Below are 25,303 nucleotides of genomic sequence, written 5' to 3'. Positions count from 1 at the left end.
ATAGGGTCCCAGGTTCATTTCACATTTTGCTTTGCTGTTGCTGAAGCATCATTCTCACCTGCATTGTTGAATGTAAGTCAATACTTCTCTATGCTGTAACCTGTAGAAAGAGAGAAGGCAATTCAAATGAATTTCGCTTAACAGGAAGGCTGGGCCCAGCAAAATTCTACTGAAATGGAAGAATAGATTTAGAGCAACAGAAAACAAATGAACCCAAATGTCCTTCCTTATGTAAACTCATTCCACAATTTGTTGCATCTAGCTCAGTATAGAATCTCTTAGTGAAGCATAGTTCTCTCCATCAAGCCTAAATATGTATGACTCTTTGCAGTCTGATCATTTACATACTAATAGGTAATTTATATGGCCATCTCTCACCAAAAATGCAATAGAATAATATCTCAGTCTGTCATAGGCAAATAACGAGTGAGGTAGGCATTTTGTTTGTGTTTACTTGGCAATAAAATTATCTCAAAAAAGCAGATTTTTACCTTATTGTATCCCAGTCAGTATTTATTAAAAACAAACAAACAAAAAAACAATGCCCTAAAATTTTCTTTAGACATATATCTCAAGTATCTCAAGTCTGCCAATTCTATTTTCTGGTTCTGGGCTAGACACATCTACTCTCGATGACGTAAAGGCAGCTAATTTGAAGATACCCTGAAACAATACAGTTGAATGATAAGGCAACGCCTTTAATCTGAGCTTTATTGTAGACTGGCTTCCTATTCTACCTAAAAAATTTAATTTGAAAGCCATGGAGATAGGTTAAAAGTAACAATCTCATCTTCTGCTATTTAGGATAAAAAAGCAGTGAGATTTTAATGCTTTGGGGGCCAAGATTACTAGTTGCACAGTCAATACGATTGCTGATTGCAGGCAGAGTTTGCCTCTCTTAGCAGTGCTATATTTTCTTCTTTATAAGATTGCAAAAATTGTTATTTCTTCCTGTTCTTGGCTCTCTTTACTGTAACTTTGCTTAAAAAAAAAGAAGAGCACCTAAACACATAATTTGTCTGAATTTTTCTAACAAGTTCCAGTAAAGCTATAAATTTGGTAAGCACGTGGTCTGCCATTGAAATTATCACAGGTGATAGCTTTTCAAGTGTTTTGCTGTGTCATAACATGGCTCATCATCTGTCCAGCCAGAACACTCATGCCATCCCTTTTCACTTTTTTGTAGCAATGCCACTGACACATGACTTGGGGTTTTGTTCAGTAGCACCTCACTTCCAGGAATTATTTTTTCTACTAATGAAAGACTAAGATGATCACAAAGAAACCAGAGAATATATTAGTCTACATAAGATTTGATTCTCTCACACATGCAGTTTGGGAGTGGTTCAGACTGAAAAGCATCATGCCTCTGTAAAGTTCTTTTAATGAAGGAGCCCAATCAAGTTCTTTCCATTTTGTTGCCATTTCTTTCTCTAGAGTGTTGATTTCATCTATACTTTCAAAAGAAGTCATTTTCAAGCCATGTTCCTATTTCAGCCTATGGAAATAGGAGCATCTAATTGAGGATGAGCAACTTCCTTTTGAGCAAGACACTCAGATGTTATACAGATTACATCTACTATCCGTATCCCATTAGAGAGAACTTTGTCACTTGGCCAAACTTAGCCACAGAAAACCCTCCAGACATTCCTCTTCAATGAGGGACTTGATGAGCTGGCTTCTTTGGAGTGCTGTCAATAGACATATTTCAGTTGTCAGTACTTTCAGGTATTGCCTGAGTTTCAAAGAGTCATTTTGTTTAAAGACAAGCCCCATCTAGGGCAACCTATATGCAATAACTACCTATGTGGGGAAATTGAGGACAGCTCTGAAAGCCTATTTTATTTCCAAAGCCACCGATGGCCTCAGTCCAAGTGGGGCTGGAGCATGACTTCTCTCTCTAACCACTCTTATTTTCTTCTGTTTCCATAGATTAGATATTATTTCCTAAAATCCTCCTTAATAAATAGCTTACAGTCTAAACTCCACCTCAGAGTCAGCTTCTCGAGGAACCCAATAACCAACAATAATAAGATATTTCATTAGTTAGCATGACGTAATTTATCTTTCTATAATTTAGCCATACCAAGGAAAATATAATAGATGTTCCTATACATACCTTCTACCCAATTCAAACTTGCCATCAATATAGAAATTTTCCCCAAATAATGAAGCTATCTTCTACTCTTGTCCTTATCACTACAGTATCAACAGCATAATGAGAATGGGAAAAATATGTGGCTTTAATGATTTTAGTGTATATTCCCATGCTTCTTTGACAATACATTTATTATATTTGTATCTAAAAGCTACTGATAGGAGTAACCAGACTGCCTTTCATCACTTCATTACAAATTCATGTCAATTTAGCAGGCAATGGTAATACTCCAACCATCTCTGCTTCTATTTGTCAGGACTAGCTTTTGTTTAAATGGCTCATGCCAAAGCCAATACATCATTTATCACTAGAGACTAAATAAAGAAGCCTTTGTCAGCCTAATAAGCCGTGCTTGTAAAACTAAGAAATGTACAGAGGAAGAAACATGAAGTCTATGGTGGTTTCATAGGACTAAGGGAATGTAGCCGCTCCTGCCCCTTCTTAAGGACAAATGAGGATGGTAAGACTAGAGGGGGGTTGCCAGCGGGCACAGGAGTGACTTTCCTTCTGAAATGGGGGAGAGATGCTCCCAGAGTAGGGGAACAAACAAAGGTTATAAATTCCTGCCAGTCAGAAGATAAGACTTCACTCTGAATAGCCCGTGCCATTTCCATCAAGCCATTACATTTTTTTTAAGTCAAATGAAGGCCAAAAATTTAATACATTCTACATTACATAAATTACCATAGTGTGTTTTGCTGTTTTGACCTTTTCAGCATTTCTTCTATAATTTGATTGGGTGGCTATTATACTTGCTTTCTGTTTACAACATTTAACCTGAAAGGAAGGGAAATATTGAGCCAAACAAGCAAAATACTAAAATAACACAGAGACTTAATTAGAGCTATAATGTGCTGCAAGTCAGGGGACCAAAATGCCAGTAAGTCTGGAATTGCCTTATGATTTTCTTGATTGACAGAGGCAGCAAGAGAAGTGAAAGTGATGAGTAAAGTGAGGACAACGACAACCAATTATTGGTATTATTTAAAGGTCATTTACCTTAAAATATTCTCTAATGTATTAGATGCGATAATAAAAATGTTTTAAAAATAAATTCACAGTTGAGAAAAGTGAAAAGTACTGAATTTACAGTAGAATAGTTTTGAATACATAAGATTTTGCTGGACAGATCTTATCCATCAGAATTTCTTGAGAGCCTAAAAAGATAAACTCATTGGATTAGTAACTGAGTACAAGTAAACATACTACATATTTCAAACATTTTGCAATCTCCAGCTGAAGTTGCAGACAATGAATGTGTACTGACACAAATCCATGCAATCGAGTGATTTTCTCCATGAGCATTTAACGACCTGAATGAAGAAGTTGTGATGACGGATGGTTGGACTGAGGGAGGCATGAACTTTGCCAGTCCACATAGCAGACAGATTAAGAGGCAAACAATTTGAGGTTGTTTGTAAGATGGTGGTTTTAGTGAGTTCTAGGAGCAGGATGGATAGAATATAGTATGTAAAGAAGAGAAAGAAAAACACAATGGACAGTGAAAAGAATATATAATGTTGAAAAAGATGAAGTAGAGATTAGTTGGGAAATCAGTGTAATAGAAATGTTATAAAGCTATAAATTCCTATGACAATACCAAATTGTTTTGAATATTGAATTTTTACAGTAAATATTGAAATAATGTAGCGTGATTGCATGAGTCTTTTAGCTTTTTTTTTAAGTCAACATTGTTTGCTTTTCCAGGCTCTTTGCATTTTCATATAAATTTTAAAGCCCACTTGTCAATTTCTACAACAGGGATTTTAATTGAAACTGTGTTGATTTAAGAATTATTTTGTATAATATTCATATATTAACAATATTGTTTTCCAATCCATAAATATTGTATTTTTTTTTTACTTACTTAGTTCTTAATTTCTCTCAGCAGTTTTTGTTTTTGTTTTTGTTTTAAATTTTTGTTGTAGTGCCCCTGAAAATTTTTGTTGTTCTCCTAATTTTTTAAGGTTTATGATTCTGTTGTGTTTTGTCAGTCATTAAAATAATAACTACATCAACTCAAGAACAATAATAATAAACAAAATACTTAATACACATTGAGTTTGGTATTTGCTGTAGAAATATTTGTTGAAAATGGATTATTCTATGTTTTACCATCTATTAGGATGGATTAGTATGAAATATTAAGAACACAACAATTGTATTTGTAAATAATACAATTGAATTGACCAGGATAAATATTTCTATGAGAATGTTGCTTTAGAAAGCAAAAAAATAATAAAATTTATAACAACAGACAAAATTATATTATTAAAAAAAAACTAGTCCATTTAATAGTTAGAAGACTAAGGTCCTGATCCATGTGTTCCACTATTTAGCTATAAGACCTTGGTCAAGTTATATAATCTCTTTTGTCTCTTGATTTCAGATTTCCTCACCTGTAGGATAAAAGGGACAAACTAAATGGTCTCTAAGTTCCTCACAATTCTGAAGGTATTCTGTTTTCAAGATCACTCAATGATTTCTCAACCAAAATGTGAATATTGCCATTTAAAAGTTCATTGAAATTTTTCTACACATTTCTTCTGTAGAGGTAGTGTGGCATAGTAGAAATATTTATACTTTGGAAACATGGTTTATGGTTTAAATTATCTTTTCTCCATAAAAGATGTATTGAAGTCCTGGCCTCCAGTAACTCAGAATATCACCTTACTTGGAAATAGGGTCATTCATATGCAACTTGTTTAGTTAAGATGAGGTAATACTGGAGTAGTATAGGCTCATGATCCAATGAGACTTATTCCTATAAAAAGACAGTCATGTGTCCATAGAGACTCACAGGACTAACGAGATTACAATTACATAACTGCAAGTCAAGTAACAGCAAAAATCATCAGTAAACGATCAAAATCTAGGAAGAGGGAAGGAAGAAGGCTACAGATTTCAGAGGGACCATGGCCCTACTGACACACCGATTTTGGATGTCTAGTCTCCAGAACTTTGAGCAAATTAAGCCACCCAGTTTGTATTACATTGTCATGGCAGCCCTAGGAAATAATACTTATGTGATACAAATTTTTATCCAAACTCTGTTGTTTCCAGTATATATAACCATGGTATTTAACCTGAATGAGCTTTGGTTTCTTTTGATGTAAATTTTAGGTAGTGAAATCTACTTCATAATATTGTTTTGTGAATTAAGTTCGAGCCCATATATTAAACTGATAAGAACGAAGATTACACTTGACCTTAACCAAAATGCTGAGAAGCGACCAATTAGAGAACATATAAAAAAGCTCAAATACTCTTTCAATATAGTAGACATTTGACAATTTCATACTTTATAATTTATATCACTGGTGCTCAAATTTAAACTTTTGGAGGTTTTGTAAAATGTAGATTCTTTAGCCCCACCTTAATTTTATGAGTTAAAATTTCCTCAAGTGTTTCTTATAAATTTATATTTTTAACTTGTTTATGGAGGTGATCATTTATCTACTTAAGCTCATCTACTATCACCCTAGAGATCTATTTTGGGGAGTCACTTATTTAATGATCGGTTTCATTGTTGATCTAAAAAATCTTTTTACATTTATAAAATGAAATTATTGCTTTCAAGTTTGAAGCACTCTTAAGAACTGTAACTGGTTTCATGAATTTTTTTCTTATCTCTTTAAAAGGATATCTATCGTCCCCTATGGAAAGTAGTTTGTCTGCACATTTTGTAAATTAGGATTTTCAACCAAAATTCTAAAGTTCGCATACCAAATAATAATCTTAAAAATGTATTTCTTGACCGTCTGTCAAGAAATTCACAAGTAGTTTATTTGAAAAGACGTATTTAACATTCATTATCAATTTAATAAATAGTTTCAGCTTAAGTAGGATGGAGGCAATCAGGACATTGTGTATGTTACAAATCACATATAGAGAGCACAGAGTCAGAAGCAATTCTTGAAAAGATAATAGTTATGAAAATAGTCATGTAAATATTGCAATCTAGATGGTCATAGATAACTAGTGAGATAGATGCCCATATTAATATAGATTATGAATCTGTGTGAGCTGGAGAAAATAAAACTGAGTGTGATAATTTTACACAGATAGATTAAAATGAATTGAAAGTCATAGGTTTGGAAAGTGGATTATGTTGAACTAAAAATTCATTACCTCAAGTTTTCAGTATATCATTTATGAAAATTTGTAATTTTCAAAGCAATTTTCTGTTTGGTAAACCACTCACATTTTTTTTTTTCCTAGAACAAGTGCTCAATTCCAGTATAAATCTGACAAATCTGTCACAATTTAGATATCAAAATTATGAACATAACAAAGTTTTATTCTTTTAGGAAATCATAAATAATCATATGTAAGACACACTATTTCAGGGAATTAATCATAAATATTACCTGACATCCACACTCTCAGCTGAGATGGTACAGTCACAGCTCTGACTTCTAGAGTCCATTCTCATATAGAGATAACCTGATGATGGAGATAGTAAGGGTTAGTGGAGTGAAATGCAAGAAGCTCCAGCTCTGAGATGAGGATCAAATCCTAATTTTGGCACACGTTAGTGGGGCAGCCTCAGGCAAGTCACTTAACACTTAGGAATCTCATTCCCTCTTTTGCAAAGTAAAGAAAATAGAATCTACCAGGATGAATTGTTTTGGGGATTTAAGATTATAATTTATGTGAGTTTTGAGTTTAGTATATCTATATGCACATAGTATCCCTAGGGCAATGGTTTAGTATTTGTGAATTTGGTCTTTGACAACTTAATAAAATATAATTACCATGCATAATGAGAATCAACTGCATATTGTCTGTCACTACAAAGCTTTATTAGCATGAAAAAACATTTACATTTGTATTATTTTGTGATCAATTAAGTATACTGTAAAGGTGTGTCATCTTGAGCCAGTATCTTCCAATTTAATATGGAAGGTTGAATATGTAAATTTTTACTTGCTGCCCAAACCCACTAAAATAGTATTTAAGAAATAAATAGTAGATACGCAGAAGAAAAAAGAGAAGGAGAGCGGAGACAAGATATGTGAACAAAATTTTGGGAGATTTGATTTTTGTAACAAAATGCATGATTTAAAGAAAAGAAAGATGAACTCATCAGAAGAAGTACAGGCAAACGGTCTCTTTCTTCCTTTCAGTAATAGGTCACTTCTCTTTTAGCTGGAAACGTGACTGCCTAGGTCTTACTGCATTTCTCAGCACTTTTTTCAGCTATATATATTCATTACATATAGTGATTAGAATGTAAGTAAAGTTACTTGTGTGAATCCCAGATCACGTTCTTTGAGAAGAAAGCTATTTACCCTTTAATTATGTTTTCACCATCCTTCTGTCTATCATTTGGATGATGTGCTGGTGGTGCAACATTCACCTGCAAGTGGATGCAGAGATGATGCAAAGAAAGAAGATAGAAGGAACCTGGATGACCTCTGGGAGTAGAGCTACTATTGGTTTTGAACAGCTTTCCTGTTCTCTGGCTTTCTATGAAGGAGAGGTGATGGATGAGGCCAAAACGAATTGGATCTCCAGACCTCATTCGCCATTCCAGCAGAAAACACAAAGTTTATGCCTTTGAGAACCCGAATCAGAAATACAGTAAGTTCTCACTTAACGTTGTAGATGAGTGCTGTGAATTTAAGGGAAACGAGGTATGATAAAACCAGTTTTACCATAGGCTAATTGATATAAACAAAGTTTAAGTTTCTACCACATCAATGTTATAATGAAACAACGTTATGAAACAAAGTTATTCAAGGGCCTGCTATACTCTAAATAAGAAAAACCAGGGCTTAGCTGAGGGCAGGGGTAAAGCGAAACAGCAGATGTTAACTGAAAGTTTCAAACTTAAAATTGTATAACTTCAGTCCCTTTACCTAGCTCTGCAGCAGGCTTGGGAAGACTCCTCTCTGAGGAAAATGATAAGCTGAAGAATAATGTCTACAAAGATTGATAGGTAGGTGTCTCTCAAAAAAAAAAAAAAAGATAATGTCTACAGTTGTATAAGAAACCTATGAACATCAAGTTTTTAATTTTTTAGTATCTCATGTCTAAATATACAGTGGCAGTCAAGAAAAAGAACACCACAAACATAGGGAGGATAACAAAACAAAGAAAACAGAAAGAGGAACTCATAAAATACTAGAAAAACATAAAGAAAAAAACGATATTTTAAATCTGAAATTAATAGCATCTGTATTAATGATTTAGTGCTGATTAATAATCTCAAGATTTAGTGGCTTAAAGCAACAATAAATATGTGTTATTTCCCACAATTTGTGTGGGTTAGGAGTTTGAGAGTAGCTTAGCAATGTGGTTATGGTTCAGGATTCCTCATTGTGTTAGTCAAGATGTCTAAAACTTCATTCATCTGATGGCTTCACTGAGGCTGTAGGACTCCTTTACATGGTTGGCTGGTTGCTGCCAATTGTTAACATGAGGCTTTAATTTCTCCTCCTATGGGCCCTTTCCGTTACTTGAATGTCCTCATGACTCTGGTGGCTGGTGTCCCCAGGTAGTCCAAGAGAAGCCAATATAGAAACTACAGTGTCTCCTATGGCTTAGCCTCAGAAGTCCGACAGTCACTCCCTCGGTATTCTACTGGTCATACTGGTTAATCATTCTTCTTTGTGAGAGGGGTCTACACAGGTACAGATATGAGGAAACAAGAATCATCAGAGTTCATTTTGGAAAATGCCTACTGAATCATCTGTAGGAGATGGAGAAAAGGTGGAGAAAAAATAAGTTGGAGGGAAAAAAAAAAAAGGATAGCATATCCCAAAAAAGAAACTTTCTAAAAATAAAAATAAATTTTTGAAAATTTAAATTTTGATGTTAAATAGTAAAAATTCAATGGAAATATTTTTAAAACTCCAGATATTAGAATTTTAAAGAATGTCTACATATTAGAACTAAAAGACAAAGAATTGGAAAATTTGAAGGAATGAGCTGATGATAAATTTTCTAGAAAGTTTCCTGTCAAGAATTTCTTCCATCCCTTTAATGTAGAAAACTACTCCTGTCACAAGATAGAGTCTATTTCTACTCCCTTTGAAGCTGGGCTGGCTCTGGGATTCCCTTTGATCAATAGAATTTCGGAGCAGGAAGATCAAGTACTTATCTGCTAACTCTTCCCCTTTCTTATCTTTCAGTGCTCCAGGCATTGAATTTATGAAGTGACTTTACAGTTCTAGGTTGTTATTGACACTCTGGCCATTTACTGGGGAAGTTAGATTCCCCTCCACCACCACCACCCAGAAAAGAGATGCTTTAATTTTTATTTTTTATTTTATTTTTTTTTAATTTTTTTTTAGGCGAGGCAGCCCTTCGTTGACCTCACAGATTGCAAGGACCTTGTCGGTTTACAATCCCTTATTTTTTATTTGTTACGCCTACAGCACCTGGTCTTCCTAGGGGGTCTCCCATCCAAGTACTAGCCAGGCCCAACCCTGCTTAGTTTCCGAGATCAGACGGGATCGGGCTTGTTCAGGGTGGCATGGCCGTAGACTTAGAGGTGCTTTATACGAGTCTGGAAATGGAAGGATGTGAGAATTTCTGTGGGTTCACTAAAGCAAGACTTGGCTGCTGTAGATGCTCTGCTCTCTCTACAGTAGGTGCAGCGGAGGCCAGTTATCACTCCAAGGACTTCTGAGACAGATAGTTCTGTAAGGAGATTAGTGGATGATAGTGGCTGCTAAGAATCTTCATCTTGTAAGCATCCCAATTTAGGAAGCAGATGGAACTGAAAAAAATCTCTTGGAGAACACATAAATATTTCATGCAGTCCATCCTTGCACCACTTAAATCTGCTCACCTAGGCCATTCCACTATTCGATGAGAACAATCATTTCAGATAATAGAAAATATTGTAAGATCAGAAAATCCCATGACCATCTACCCATTATCATAAGTCACTCCCATTATATAGTTTCCTTTGTAAGAGGCAATGCTGTGTTGGGATATTATGTTGTTGGATTTGTTATGCTAATGGTCATGAGCATCAAACAGTGGAACTGGCAGAAGTAGGGAAGGCAAACCCATATCCACACTTCATTTTGATTTTTGTGACAGTAATTTCTGTTTTATCTAAAGTGCCTGATGTAATATACCTGGTTGCCTTGAGTAATAACGAAGAGCCAGCCTTGTTCTCGACTTCAGTGGTGGGACATTCTGCAGCAGGTAATTCAGCCTTTGCAATAGGCAACCCACATTTTTTGACAAATACACAGTTTCCAGCCAGGCCACCATGGCTTATTTTGCAGGTAATGGGATAGCCAAGGCAAGAGACTTGGTAACATGCACAGTACAAATCATTCATTACATACTTTTTAGGAACTTGCTTTTTGGTAAAATTACACACAAAAAGGTCTTCACACTTAGTGCTCTCTCCCATAAGACCATCCATGTAACCCTTTTCCAAACATCCTTAACCCCAGTCTTCCATTCTTATTTCTTCCCAGTCATTATTCAGTACACAGCATTTCATGTACATCCATATAGGCAATATTTCAACTCTGTACGACATGGATGACTAAATATTTCACTCACAACTTTGTCCCTTGACATGTTTTAATTTGACTCCTATCTTTCAGGGCCACCTATGAATAGGGTATAACATAGATAGCAGCAGCCTTTTCCTGATAATGTCAACGTATTATGGAGTCCATCTGTGAGCCAGGCTTAAATGTCTTCTTCCCCTCTCAATTGGTCAAAAGTTACCCTCCTTAAGGACAGAGTTGTGAGTTGAAGGATAAACATCAGATAAACAGAAGTAAGTGACAAGGGAGTCTGGGCCATCTGTTCATTTAATTTACTTACACTTTCAGAATCTGCTTCAGCCTACACCTCAATGTGTCACTTCCATTAAGTATTTAATTGCTATAGCACCTGCTTAAACTTAGAACTAGCTGAATTCAAAATAACTTAGTTCATGGTAGAAAGTTTTGATTTCATAATCTGGTAGTGTTTCGTGGTCATGTGACCAGACAGAAGCAGTTGCTCAGATAAAAGTAGTTGTTGGCATATGCATATAAAACTTTACTTTACAAACAGAGGGTAATTCTCTGCTGTGGTAGGCATGGCTTTGCTCCAGGACACTGTGATTGTCCCAGATCTAGAGACTCAATACAGCATCCTTGTCTACCACCAATTCCTCTAGCATAAATTGGTCAATGCATAACATGACTACAACAGCAGGGTAACCTGCTCTAAACATAGGATTTTTAAACCTCATTTAATCTTGACAGTATTAAGAATCTCCTGATCAATGATTTAGAGCTGTAGTCTCCAGCAATGTGCATATTGCATCCATAATGCAAAGAAACTTATCAAGTACAGTGGCTCTTTCTTAGTGTCATATCGTTTTATAAGCAATAACTTGTCTTTATTTTAAAGCAAGATATCCGAGAATGCACTGGATCTCTGAACCACTAAAATTTATTTAATATAGCAGGCCTCTAATTTATATGGATTTATTACCACCTTCTGGTGCTATTTCACTGTCATGACTCTCACTTAGATATAAGATACCTGTTGTGGCTACAGTAACAACGACAAACTCTCTTGCAATTCTACGAATCCTATAATCAGATTTTTGGTCTGATTTTCAACAGAATCTGGGGAATAAAAAAAAATTAAAAGTATTAAAATCTATCACAGAGGTTTTTTGGATTTGACAGCCTACCTTAAAGTGACAATTGGCTTTTTATAAGATCTCCAAAGCCATTAAAAAAATCATACTATGTTAGAAATGTTTATTGGCCTTATACTGACCAATTGCACTCGCTTACACTTACACCTCAAGTGAAAACATGACTAACTGACGTAATTGAATGCATAGGGTCATTGATACCTTACTTTCCGTAAGTCTTATTTCATTCAGTGTCAAGAGCACTCTAAAATCCATCCTGCAGATTGACTTTCCAGGGCCATTCCTGGTCAACTGTTTCAGCCCAAGTTCCCTTGAAGATGTGGCTTTTGCCAAGATTTGCCTGCTAATGCTTTGTTGGTGGATGAAATTCCAGTCACGAAATGAAGGTAAAAGTGAAAATGTAGCATGGGTGAAGAGAAAGCATATACAAGATTTGTTACTAAATGGTCCCAGCTTCCGAAGGTATCACGTGCAGGCTTGGGGTTAGGAGCTACTACAACTCCCAGGTTGGAGAAATAACAGAGGCTGGCTAATCTTTAATCCAGAAGAGGTGAGACAGCCAGTAGTGTCCAGAGGTTAGTGATGAGTCAGAGGAAGTTGCTGTGGTCACACCCTCTATTGGTCAAAGGACAGAGAAGGAAAGTGAAACTTAGTGAATCTAAGTAGGTGCATAAACTGGGCTCAATAACATAAATTATAAAGACTAAATATAAATTCTGAACATTGCTCATGGAATTATATATACATATTTTTTTTTATTGTTAGATTACTCCACTCATATGCGGATTAATGGTAGCTATTGGTACCACTTTCTTCAAATATTCTGTATACCAGAAATTTAAATACATTTTCTTTAATCTTTACTTCAACTATAATACAAATATCATTATTTCCAGTTTAGAGACACCGCAACTGAAACTAAGAGAGATGAAATGACATGCTGTTCTCAGATAATTAGTGTTTGTGATTCTAACCTAAGTCTGTCTGAGTTCAAATCGCATGCTTTTTCTCCTACTCAGTGACAACTCAAAACAAACTGTTGCTGGTTCATTGTTTTGTAGTATTAAAAATAAGTCGTGAAAATCTATTTTATGCTGATAAAACTTATAGAATGAGCATGGCATAAGTTATTGTTCTTATTTTACAAGTAAGAAAGCTGGACCAGAGTGGCTGAGCATCGTAGTCACGTACACACTCCCAGGGAGCACAAGTTAAGGACATACTTCTGTCACCCATCTGAAAATTTAGCAAATCGCCACAAGGACTCCAGGAACACAGAAACAATTTTAAAATGTGGCTCTACTTTATACTATGCACCACATTTGCCAAAGCTCATTCCTCAGTTCTGCCTGCTAATTTGATTATTTTAATTTGATTTTTTTTTTCAAAGAAGATGGAATTCTATGAATAAATGCCATAAAATCGGCTTTATTTAGAAAGCATTCTTATTAACGGAAACATACACAATAAATATAGTAACTCTGTAAATTCTTTTGCAATAATTACTAAATTAGTTTTCTCTCGTTGCATTAACAGAAAGTTCTAGATGTAACAAGGTGGTCTGTGGTAATAATATAATTGATTTAGGGGTTGGTAGTTGAGGTATGCAAGTATAAATGTGTGCTCTAGAGGCAGACAGACCTAGGTTCTAAACCCTGTACTGTCATTTAATAACTATGAGACTTAGTTGAAATTAATTAGCCTTTTCCAATCTCAGTTTTCAAATACACAAAATGGAGATTTTTAACTGTCATGTGAAATGGAAATGTTCAACTAGAGTCAACCAACGGTGACATTTGCAATGGGATTAGTCAGTGCTTTAGTTCCAGATTCCTCCGCACCTGGCAGTCCTATGATTTGATTTCAATATTTTAAATTCCTATTTTATTGTTTATATATCTTAGAAAGGACAAGTGTTTATTCATTTTACTATCACTCCTCTTATAGTCCCACAAAATCGGACATTAGTAAGGTTAACTTTGAGTTGCTAACTAATTAATCTGAAAATGCCGAATACCCACATGAATTAAACCCTGTTTTCATCATGAGTCACTTACTAAAACTAAAGAGCTGCTTAAGGTTGTAGAAAACATTAATTAATTATCTATCAAAAGTGAGAGTCCAGGGGTATTTAAACTCTTGGCATTTCAATAGCAGACGGTGTTTAACTCAAATCATTAAACTGAGTTGTTTTATGATTGAGAATGCAAAAAAAAAAAATGAGCTCTTGACTATGAGAAAGAAGTAACATGACACAGGAGAATGACCCTATTCCCCATTTTTGTGGCAGCATGTGAAGTGTGTTGCTGTGAAGTGAATAAACAAAATCACATGTGGGGAAAGGCAACAGCTGTCTCCATAAAGTCTTTGGCCTCCTGCTGCCCTCCATCCTAGAGGCAGACGTGGTGGGTGATGGCTGCTCACCATGCTATACTTTATTGCTTCATTGACTGTGTTGCAAATGCTGACAACAGTTTACCAGCCGCAAAGAAATTATTTGATTTACTCAAGTTCTTTTGCTACCATTCCAGAGTCTTGCATGTCCTTGGTTAAATGGTGCCCTTATAAAACTGCAAGGCAAAAAATAAACTGTTTCCCCCTTAACCAAATAGATATAGTGCTGTGATGTGAAATTACTGAAAAAAAAATGTGATTTGGGGAAATTACAGTTCCTTGTTTAGTATGTATTGTGCATGCCCTACAGCCTTCCCTAACCAGTAGCTCCCAATTTCATTTAAATTGTAATGATTTTCTTTAAGGACAATTAAGTTGCCTAAGAGCAGTGCATGCATACTAATGCTACAGAGGCAAGGCTCAGTGTAGAAGAGAGTAATAACTGTTTATTAATATGATAATTAAGTGTTAATGCTTAGCAACCTAATGATATCTGTTAAATAACTTACATTTTGGAGCCAAATCCTGGCAAATGGAATTCTATTAAAAATAACAAAATGCAGCGAATATAAAAATAAATGATGCTAATCTGCCATTAAATCACATATATTTTCTGATTTGCATCTCATATGAGAGAAAGTCTCCTATTCTCTCTTTTCTACCAAATACGTGAAACCAGTATAATTATCTATGCTTATTTCTGAGTATTTTATGTTTGTGGATGTTTATATATATATATTCAAAAGGAAGGAGAAGTAATAAAACCTAGAGATAAAGATGAATTTCATTTTAGAATGTTTTTTTAAAACTATCTTTTTAAAAGTATGCATTTTCTAGATTTTAAAAAAATTCTAAAATAAGAAAATAAAACATCCAAAATTTTAACATTTTCTATGAGTCCTCATTCTCCAGCCTTAAATTATCTTTCAATTCTTTCTAGACTATTCCATAATGACTATTTCCAATTTCCCTAGTATTATCTGAATTTTTTCTTTTTGTAAAACTCACTTTAAAATTTTAAAATCTATATTCTTAAATCTGTCCATTCTGAATATAACAGAGTTCTAGCCAATGCTAATTTTTGGGAGAACAAATAGAAATTGTCATTGTACTCATAAAATGAATAACGGGGAATATTTGTTCTGCAAGCGTGAGGTCATGCTTCTATAAATGTAATAAACAAAACGTTCGTGTGTTGCTTTCTTTGGAAAGTTGGCAACTCCCTAAATTGAAATGAGTCATCACAGTATCTTATTTATTCATTGAGTGATATTTGGTCTCTGATCTACAATCTGAACCCAGCAATCAAAGGAAAATATCCCAAAGCCCCATTTCTGAAATCCTGTTTTTCTTGCATTCTCTCAGACATCTCTTTTCACTGTTTTCCTGTCCATGTGGTAAAATGTGCCCAAATCGACAATTCGACTGAGTAGAGTTTTTAGAAAGAAGACAGGATGCCTGGTGAAGTTCTTTCCAGAGAGTGTGGCATGTATGAATGTTGGTAGAAGTAAAGGAGAAATCAAATACCTAGTGAATCAAATAAAAATGAGGACTAGGGACATTCATTGGATTTAATCACAAAGAACTTCCTAATGGCCTTTAAAAGGGAAATATTCTTAGAATATATTATGATCTAAGTCAAACTGCAATGGACTGAAGTGTGGATTGGAGTAAATTAAATCATAAAGAAATTAAAATTAAAAAAAATAATTAATTTTCATGAAGCTTGGCTATAAAGAGAGGAAGAGATTTATGGCATTAGCTAAAGAAAATATAGAAACAAGGACTGTTTTAAAGATAAGAGTATGTGTTTACTTAAATATGTTTAGATGATTAAAGAAATGCTCAGGAGAGATGGGTTGAAGGTTAGCAGGAAAGGAGGAAGAAGTGATGAAACAAAATCCCTGAAGAAGTAGGAGATGAGACTTAGAACAAATAGAAATATTGGCCTTGAATCCTATAGGAGTACTTCTGTCTCCGAAACTGAGGGAAAGGGGGTGAGGTGTTGTATTTGTGTTGCGAAGGCAGGAATCTCACGCTGAATCACCTCAAATTTCTCAGTGAAATAAAATAAATAAAATAAGAGCACTCTTGTCCAACCTTTTCTTTACCACAAGGAGTTTTTGTTTGGTATATTTCTCCTCAATATTCTAAGCAATGGAGATTTTAAAATACAGACTTTCGCACGGCACACCTGTCATTATTCTCCTTCAGTCTGCAGACCTCTCAACCTCAAAGTTGTAGCTGGTTCAGTTAGTCTTTCCCATTTCCAACTTCTGGCTCAAGTTATTGTCTGGTGTCTTCCTTTTGGATCTCTAGGGTAGCGAGAGATTCTTTTCTCTTTGGCCCCAGGTTCATCTTTTTGGCCTCTGATCAAAATTATACTGATGTACTGTCTATCTCCTTGCAAACTTGGCTTATATCCATAATGCTAACTAGAGAAGGCTTCTGTCTCTTGGCTAACTTTTCTATTCGGAAAGGAGCACAAGCCCTGTTCCCTCTATTAAAGCATGCCAGATATTCTATTTTTGAACTTTTTCTGCCTGACTTTGGCTCTTCGCGTCTTATCTTTTATAAAGTGTAATAAAGATGAAAAAATGAAGATAGAGAAGATTGCTTTCGTAAATGCTAGTTAGCTATTTATGTTGAGGAGTTTGGACTTTTATTAATATTCTTAGAGCTTAGAAGTCTTTTGTTCCATGAGGCATGCTTCCTGAGCAACAAGTGAAAAGATAGGATCAGAGCTATAGAAAGAAAGATTGAGAGTTTGATTAATTTGGAGTTTAAATGACTTCTGTTTTGATTTTATGATTGAGTAGATTAGACTTTGTGTGCAAGGGCAGCCATGTGAGAATGGTAAGGACAACACATTCCAATAGAAAGGTTTTGAAGGTCATTGGCGGGGGCAGACGTAGGTCAGGAAAAGCTAGAGCATCAAGAGGTTTGAATGAAGATACAGCACATAATCAAAAGATTTCCTTGTAAGCCTAATTAGTAAACTCTTGTGTCAGTGTTCAGGATAGGTAGATTGATATCTAATAGGTAAGTTTACTAAGAGACTAAGTGTACACACAAATTTATCCTTCAGTGCCAGATGTTCATGTTGCATTTATTGTATTTTTAGCTTAATAAGATTACCTAATATAATTTCATGCCAGCATAGTTATAAGAAATCACATGCACTGCCTAGTCCAAGGAGGTAAATGACTCTAAGTGAACCATAGTATGAAGGAGGTCTAAGACACAAAACCAGGAAGCTTCACACCAGTGGAGGCATTATGATCGCTTTTATTTCATAAGAAAACAGACTATAAACTATTGATTTCAAGATATCAGATTGAGCCCACATAGTTACATTTCTCTCTTTTAGGTATCATTGAAATTATCAACTAAATATGATAAATTTTATAACAGGTCTGACAAAAAAAAAAACAGTGCTATCACTGGAACAAAACTTGGATTAATCTTTGTAATGGAGAAACCAAATGGGACTAGAGCAAGGAAAAAGCCAATTGGTTTCAAAGAACAGTTGATTAAACATATCAGAAGAGGGACAAATGAAACAAATGGACTTATTTCCCCCTCCGAAAAAAATCACCAGTTTGAACTTAGGAGGCATCAGTATTACCTGTGAGTATGTGCCTCTTCACACATCTTTATGTGTGTGCTTGTGTGCCTGTGTGTGGGGAGATTAAAGAAGTCTGAAAATGTCACCAGGGCTACAACTGACTTACATTCTTGAAGGTTATTTGGTGAGTTAAGTGAACAGTCCAAGATGGAGCATCCAGTACAAAAGAGTAGGGAAGCAGTTTTCCAATTAAGCATTGGATTGTGATTACCTCAATAAATACAGAAGAAAAACCATCGATAAAGTAGTGAAATCTCCAAATCAGACAAGTATCCACATTACCCGCTTTCCTATGTTCTCTCATAACTGCATTTAGACTGAAAGGTATCCTCAATATCTCACAGACAGAAGATGAAAGACTACTGAGATTATTGAGCAGTAGACAGAGGTTAGATCAAAGATGGAACCCCGTTAGCATTGTTCACCGAGTGCAGACAGATACTTAAGGAAAGTGCAGAAGTGGCTCTGCCCACCCACTTCTGTCATCAGAGAAGGACCCACCCCAGGACTCATTTGGAGAAATCTTCAAGCATAGGAAGAGAATTCAACTGATAAGGAGCCAAAAAATTTCCCTATGCTGCTCATGTTCTCAATAATAAAAATAAATAAATAAAATTAAAAAAAAATCTTAATATAGTGCAATAGTCCAAACTCATAAATGCCACATTCTCTCAACCCACCATTATAAAACTAGAAATTAACAACAGAAGCCAAACAAAGCAAAACAATTAACCACTCAGAAAGTTAAGAGCACTTCTTAAAAATCTGGGATCAAAAACTAATTTGAAATTAAACTACAAAACTACACTACAAGGGGACTTTGCAGAATGAAAACTAGCGTGCCCTTCAAAATCCCAGAGAGGCCCTGAGCTGAAAGTCAGCACCTGCCATGGAGGGCCAAAGTAAGAAGCAGAGCTGAAAACCAGAGGACTAATTGAAGGACCATGAAAAGGAGCAACTGTGCCAAATGCCTGTCACCATTCCACCGGTACGCACATACACACACACATGCACACACACTCACTCACACATAGTAACTTCTGATGAAAGAAAAAGTGATTCTTTAAAGAAATTGGAATAATAATCATGTGAGAGCAAAGTGAGAGTAAGGTTTCTAATAGTATTAGAGCCTCAGAAAGAGCCCTCTCCACTCTGGGAATCCTAGAGCCCCCTCCTGAAAGAGCTAACTGTCTGTTCACCATAAATCGAAGATTGCTAGTTAATCTCAACTTTCCGCATATATCAGGGTCCCTGCAGATTTGCCAATTAGGGGTGTTGAGAAATTCTGAACATATAACAGAATAAGAAACGCATACCACCCTCCCAGTACTTAATTATTGAATAAAAATGGACAACCGGAAATTACCAGATAGATATATTAAAAAAACACTGGTAGCATGAAAGGTAATAACCAAGATCAAAACAACAAAAGCTGATTCCCGAGAAATCTGTAATTGAAATGACAGTATTTAAAAGTATCTAATTAGTATCTCCAGAGAGATTAGGGCAAAAAAAAAAAAAATGTTATGTCTTCAACACAAACATAGAATGCCAAGGAGGAGAAAAAAGGTTCAGAGAACAAACTATGTAAGAATATGCATTTGTGTGCAAAACATGAGAGATTTATTGTTTTATCCATTCGACAATTACTTATGGGATGTCTACTACATTTCATTGTGTCCTGCAACTTCTCCCCACGCTCTCTGACAGCTGAAAATTGTTTAACTGAAGACCCATGCTGAGAATTCATGTTTAAAATGCCAATATGACTGAGACATGAAAGAACATTTCTAAAATGCCCAATAATGTACAAATGATAAAAATCAAAATATTAGATGAGAGAAGCTGGGCACTAGAGGGAGTACATACAGTGAAATCATGAGTCAAATAATAGAAATGAAGTAAAGAATATATATACTGAAGAAATTTGCTTCCACCAAGCTGTCTTTGGCCCAGCTGTGGGCGTGGTGAGTGGCGCAAGCTCTGTCTCACACCTGGATAGGTTTCTAAACACCGCATCCGGGCTTCCATCCCATGTGTACTGAACCAGAATCTCCAGGGGGCGGGGCCCTAGCAAAAAAAACCTTGGTCCAATCAGGAACAGAAGAAAGGAATGGAAAGGAAAGGAAGAGGAAGTGGGTGGGTGGATTTGTAGGCACTCAGATCAACACCCGGATTTTACAAAGGGAAACCAGCTGCAAGAATGCTTAGCTCACCCAGACCTCCAGGATTCAAGGCTTCAGTGCTTCCTCGGTGCGGGTGAGTCCCTCTGTTTTTGCTGTACTTCTTCCGCCCTCTTTTATAGTATTCTGAAATGCAAATTCTGAAAGGAGGGAACTGATTGGTATTATGTTGGAGCACTTACCTTGTTTTTCTGGCCTTCAGTCTGTTTGAAATGGAGACATTGATTCCTATCACACATAGTGCTGCCGTGAGTATTTGGTAAAATTGCAATATAAGAATATCTAGCATAGTGCATCCCGCTGGGAACTGAAAAGGAACTATTAATACTGGTGAATTTGTAGCTGTTGTTGACAAATATTATAGCCATTTTTATGACTTTTATCTTCAAATATTAATCACATTGCCTTTCCTCTGAAAATATTTAAGAATGCCATATCAATACAACTACTATGGCTGCTATTTTTTTTTTTTTTGTCATTACTCTAGAACTCTTTAGTTGATTATCAACACGGATAAATTGTATAGGACAATATGCTTAAGATAATATATAATCATAATTGAGGACTTTTTTTTTTAATCAGGAGAAATTATAAGGAATTGCTGACAGATGTTAGAGTGTATAAAAACCACCAGTAAGACTTTTAAAGAACACAGGTGCCCCTCCTTGATTTTCTGATTTGGGCCTTGGAGTAATTCGTGAGGAACCCACATTTACTGATTTCACACTTGGGGAATCACTTCTTGCATATGAATTGTTGAGGAATTAAAATATCTTGGTGTGTCTCTGAGTCAGCTATTTCTGGTTGAACCATTTATTACATCTTAAACTATTAATAGAATTTAATATCCCCATCTTTACTCTTATTTTAATTCAGAAGGAAGAAAGTTCTGCTGTAGGGAAGTCAATTAAACTACTCATTACTATAAGTATGATGAAGGTAGAAAAATTTTATATTACCATAATTCTGTAAGGTACTTGTAGGCAGATTTAAGAGAAAGTTTAGCAGAATATTTATGGTGTGTACAACTTCTCAGGTGTAACTGTGAGTAAATCTGCAGTTGGGTGTACTTGATTAGTGCTTGTGCTGTGGCTGTGATGGCTCAATACACAAAAATGGGCTGAAATGAGATGGGAAAGGGTTGAATGTAAGTCATTTCAGGTTTTTGTTTGGGGTTCTATAAAAGCAAAGTCATTTACTTCAACTTTCAATTGGTTTTGCTACCCAGAAACCATTAGTTCATTTATTTATTCAGTAAATAGCTACTAAGTACCTACCATGTGCCAAAGAATATATGAGATTAATCTTATTTACACAGAGGCTTTTCAGTGAAAATTTACAGAGTTCAATTCTGTCCCAACCTGAGAATAACATCACTATTAGAAGGCAAAACTCAGTACAACTACTTGCATTTGAAAACTACTTCAAATTCTCTTTGCAATTCTGTCCCCCAAGAAAGCACCAGTGATTGGACTGGTTCTAGAATTTTGCATTTATGAACTTCAGCCAGTTACATTCAAATTATCAGTTCGTCAACACATACAGCCCCACACGTGATTTCATTCTAATCTTTAGTTTGATTTACTTATCAAAGGATTCACTCCATTTTAAAGCTTCTTTTACTTTTCCATAGGTCATTTTACAGAGGGCTCCAGAAGAAGCCTACAAATCTTTCCTAACATGTTCATTATTTTTTCTTACCAAAAAAAAAAAGCATTTCAGAGCACTTTGACATAAGAATAATATTTACTTTTTCCTAATAATTCCAGACATATTTATTTTGGAAAAATAGAGATAAGATTTAACTATGATAAAATATAATAACTAAGTCAATACTAAGTAATATAGTAAATTAAATTATGTATGACTGGTAAGGTTGTTCCACAAAAAAATTTGAAAAGATTTAGTATTCTGATTTTTAAAAATTATTCATAGTTTTAAATATAAAATATATGTGCTTTCCTTTAAAAAATTCAGTGTTATGCATCTGTCAGAAATATTTTACCATTATTTCTATAGAAAAATCAGATTTGATTTATATCATTCTGATTTAAATTACTTTTTATGGGTCTGTGACACACCTTATGTGTCAAAACTATTCTTGCCTCAATTTTTCCTTCTTTTTCTTTCTTTTTTTCTTTTTTTGGCAAACCCAACTCGGCTTGTTAGTTTTTCAAGGATATCCACATTATAAGACTTGTATCATCTGAGGAAAACAGAAAGTAAACTTTGAAATGACCTGAAAAGATTACAATGGCTGTCTGAATGCAGTGAGGTACAAGTAATAAAACCAGTGGAAGGAAATAAAACTGATTAGATAGATAGATAGTAATCTATTAATGAAAAAATAAATCAGTTCAAAGAAGATCTAGAATAGATAATGGGAAGTAGAGTGAATAAAGGCTTTCCAGACAGAAAGTCATTTTGGTGATAAGTTGATTCTAGTAATTAGAAATTTTGATACTGAAAAAAAAAAAGCAACAATCAAATATAAACAAGGAAATGATGGTGGCTCGAGGGTTATGACTGGCTTGCAGAATAAAAACTGTGCCCCACCAAAAGTCACCTTCTTGGTTATAGAATAGTCTAAATAACTACCCTATTTCAGTGAGTCAAGGCTTAAAAATGTGAAAGGATTCATGAGAAAAGTCAATTTGAGGAATGAAAAAAGTTCACAGGTACCCAAATGGGTAAGAACTGTTCCAAAAAGAGAAATTATTCAAACCAAGAGAATACATGATGGAAAGGCATAATGAAAATGCTGTAATATGTATAGCAGTTTAGAGAGCTCTACCTTTTTCAACTTCTTTCATTTGATCTCTACATCTACTAAGCAGGAGTCATGAAGAAGATAAAATCCCTTCAACACATGAAAAGGCTTACTCTCACAGAGGCTAAATTTTCCAGACTGTCTTTATATTTTTCTAAGATGCACTTATAATCCAGCATCTTGTTTTGTTCCTCTCCTTTTGATTTCTTCTTCTATGACTTTTTTTTCTCAGAAAACAAATATGACAATATAACGATATTATTCTCCTGGATATCTTATGCCTTCCTTCCAGCAGAGTAAAATTGAATGGCATCAGCGGGTGTTGTCTTCTACTGACACATGATGCAGAGGGGCTTCCAAGCTAGAGTTATATGCCATGTCTTTGTGTCCGAGTTGCTTTCTTTCTGTACTCCAGCCTCTTCCTAAATTTTGAGGTGAAGATTTTTTCCTTTAAACATCTGTTATGTGTTGAGATTGCTAATAAATTACTTTCCTCTCTTTTCTACCTTCTAAATTAATAGACAGACATAAAATGGTGGTGTTCAAAGTGAACATGTCATAAACAGAAATGCTGAAGAAAGCAGCTCACCTCGCCCACAGTCTTGACACAGCCCACTTGAGGATAAATTTGAATCTATAGAGCAGAAATATTTGCACAAATCACTGTCTCTCTCTGCCATGGATAGAGAGGGAAGGAAAACAGAGCCTTTCTAATTGAAGTCCTCCCACATCAAGAATGAGATTACTTTCAGCTTTGAATAAATCCAAGTAAGTGGCTAAAACATAATAGACGTTTAAATTCTTTATCACTAAATTCTAGGTAGTACGAGTTTGTTAGGACAGCTCTAAGATCCTGAGGGATCCAGTACTTTCTAACTTGAGTCTCTTTCATTTTTTGTACCTGAATTTCACTTCATGTTTGGAGAAAACTCTTTCTTGAGCCACTCCATCCACCAGCAAACAAATGGGAAAGACGAGGGGAGGATATGTTCCCTTCAAGGAAACCTACCTACAGTTGCACACACCACTTTATTCTATAGCATGCTGGTCAAAACTAAGTCACTTTTAGAACTTATTTGTAAGAAGACAAGAAAATGGAGTCCGTCCTGTGCATTCATGCTCCAAGTTGAAATTTAGGGTTTTATTACAGAGAAAGACAGGGAGAACTCATGGAAAGCCAAACTCATAGAAACAGACTGGAATGGTGGTTATCAGAATGGTTGAGGATGGAGAAATTAGGGGATGTTGGTCAAAGGGTACAAACTTGTAGTTAGAAAATGAGTAAGGTCTGGGGATCTAATGTACACCACCTGATTACAGTTAATAATATTGTATTATATGTACTTGAAAGTTGCTGCTAAGAGTAGATCTTAAATGTTCTCACCACAGAAAAAGAAATGGTAATTATGTGACATTATTCAGATGTCAGCTAATGCTATGGTGGTAATAATTTTGCAATATGTAAGTGTATTAATCAACACATAGTGTACCTTATACACAATTAAATGTTAATTGCAATTCAATAAAGCTGTACCAAAAGGCTTAGGAAACATTTTGCTTCTATAATACACATTGGCCTTGCAAAGCTATGTATTACCATTTGTTGTTGATTTTAAATAATTATTTAGCATGCACTCTTTTGTCCGGAAGGGTAGTTCTTTTCATTCCCACCAGCAAAACAACATAGTCGTTGTGTACATCTTTAGGTCTACCACAAACGTGGTAACACTCATGAATTAGAACAGGTAGGGGTATAGAGGGGCCAGACAGGTATAGTGGGTAATAGTTATTTGCCTGCCAATTAGCCAATACCCTTATTATTGTGTTAACAGCACCTCAATATTTCTTCACCTGCCCCCCCCACCAGTTCATATACTTTAGATTTCCGCTCTTGTCACTTTATCCCAGATTCCAGGAGAGGGAAGGAACGTAGGACCGGTTGAATGTGGAGTTCCATTCCCCCTGGCCATAGGGATGGGCATGGAGCACAAGACAGATCAATAGAATCCATTCAGAAATATTTAGAAAGCAGAATTATGTGTCAGGTACAACAGAATCCTGCTGGATCTACAGCCAGGACACCCCTGAGACTTTGAGACTTTTATGTTACATAAACAAATTGCATTTTTATTTTGGCTAAGTTTCATTCTGTTTGCTTGTTTGTTTTTTGACTAAGTTTAAGCCAGATTGAATTAGTTTTTTTGTAACTTTTTCCTTAAAAAGTCTGGACAAGGTGGAGGTCAGATGGTTAGAATCTTATTTTAATTTACTATAACTGAACAATAACATTTGATATGAATGTGGGCTGACCTAGTGACAGTCTTCTAAGGTAAGAGTGAACAGAGGTAAGAGTGATGGGTTGTCCCTTAATTTATGCAGAGTTGTAGCTTTTGTCATGCATACTTTTTCACACACTCATGCTCGCTTGTTCTGAGAGAAACCACTAGCCATGTTTGACCTGCCCAATGGAGAGGCACGAGTAGGAAAAACCGATAGCCAACAAGGACCTAAAGTCACGTGAGTGAGCTTGGAA

At 35.4% G+C, this 25,303-nt stretch overlaps 1 non-coding gene across 1 annotated transcript; it reads right to left on the bottom strand.

Annotated features, from left to right (window-relative positions):
- Nucleotides 1-9,534: 9,534 nt before the first annotated feature.
- Nucleotides 9,535-9,653, bottom strand: LOC120622154 (5S ribosomal RNA). Its single transcript, XR_005658432.1, has one exon. It is a non-coding gene; the product is annotated as a 5S ribosomal RNA (ribosomal RNA).
- Between the last annotated feature and the right edge of the window lie 15,650 nt (nucleotides 9,654-25,303).

The sequence above is a fragment of the Pteropus medius genome, unplaced genomic scaffold (assembly GCF_902729225.1).
Source record: "Pteropus medius unplaced genomic scaffold, Ma_sr-lr_union100, whole genome shotgun sequence".
In the NCBI taxonomy this organism is placed as follows: Eukaryota; Metazoa; Chordata; class Mammalia; order Chiroptera; family Pteropodidae; genus Pteropus; species Pteropus medius.
This window is presented reverse-complemented; position numbering and strand designations above follow the sequence as displayed.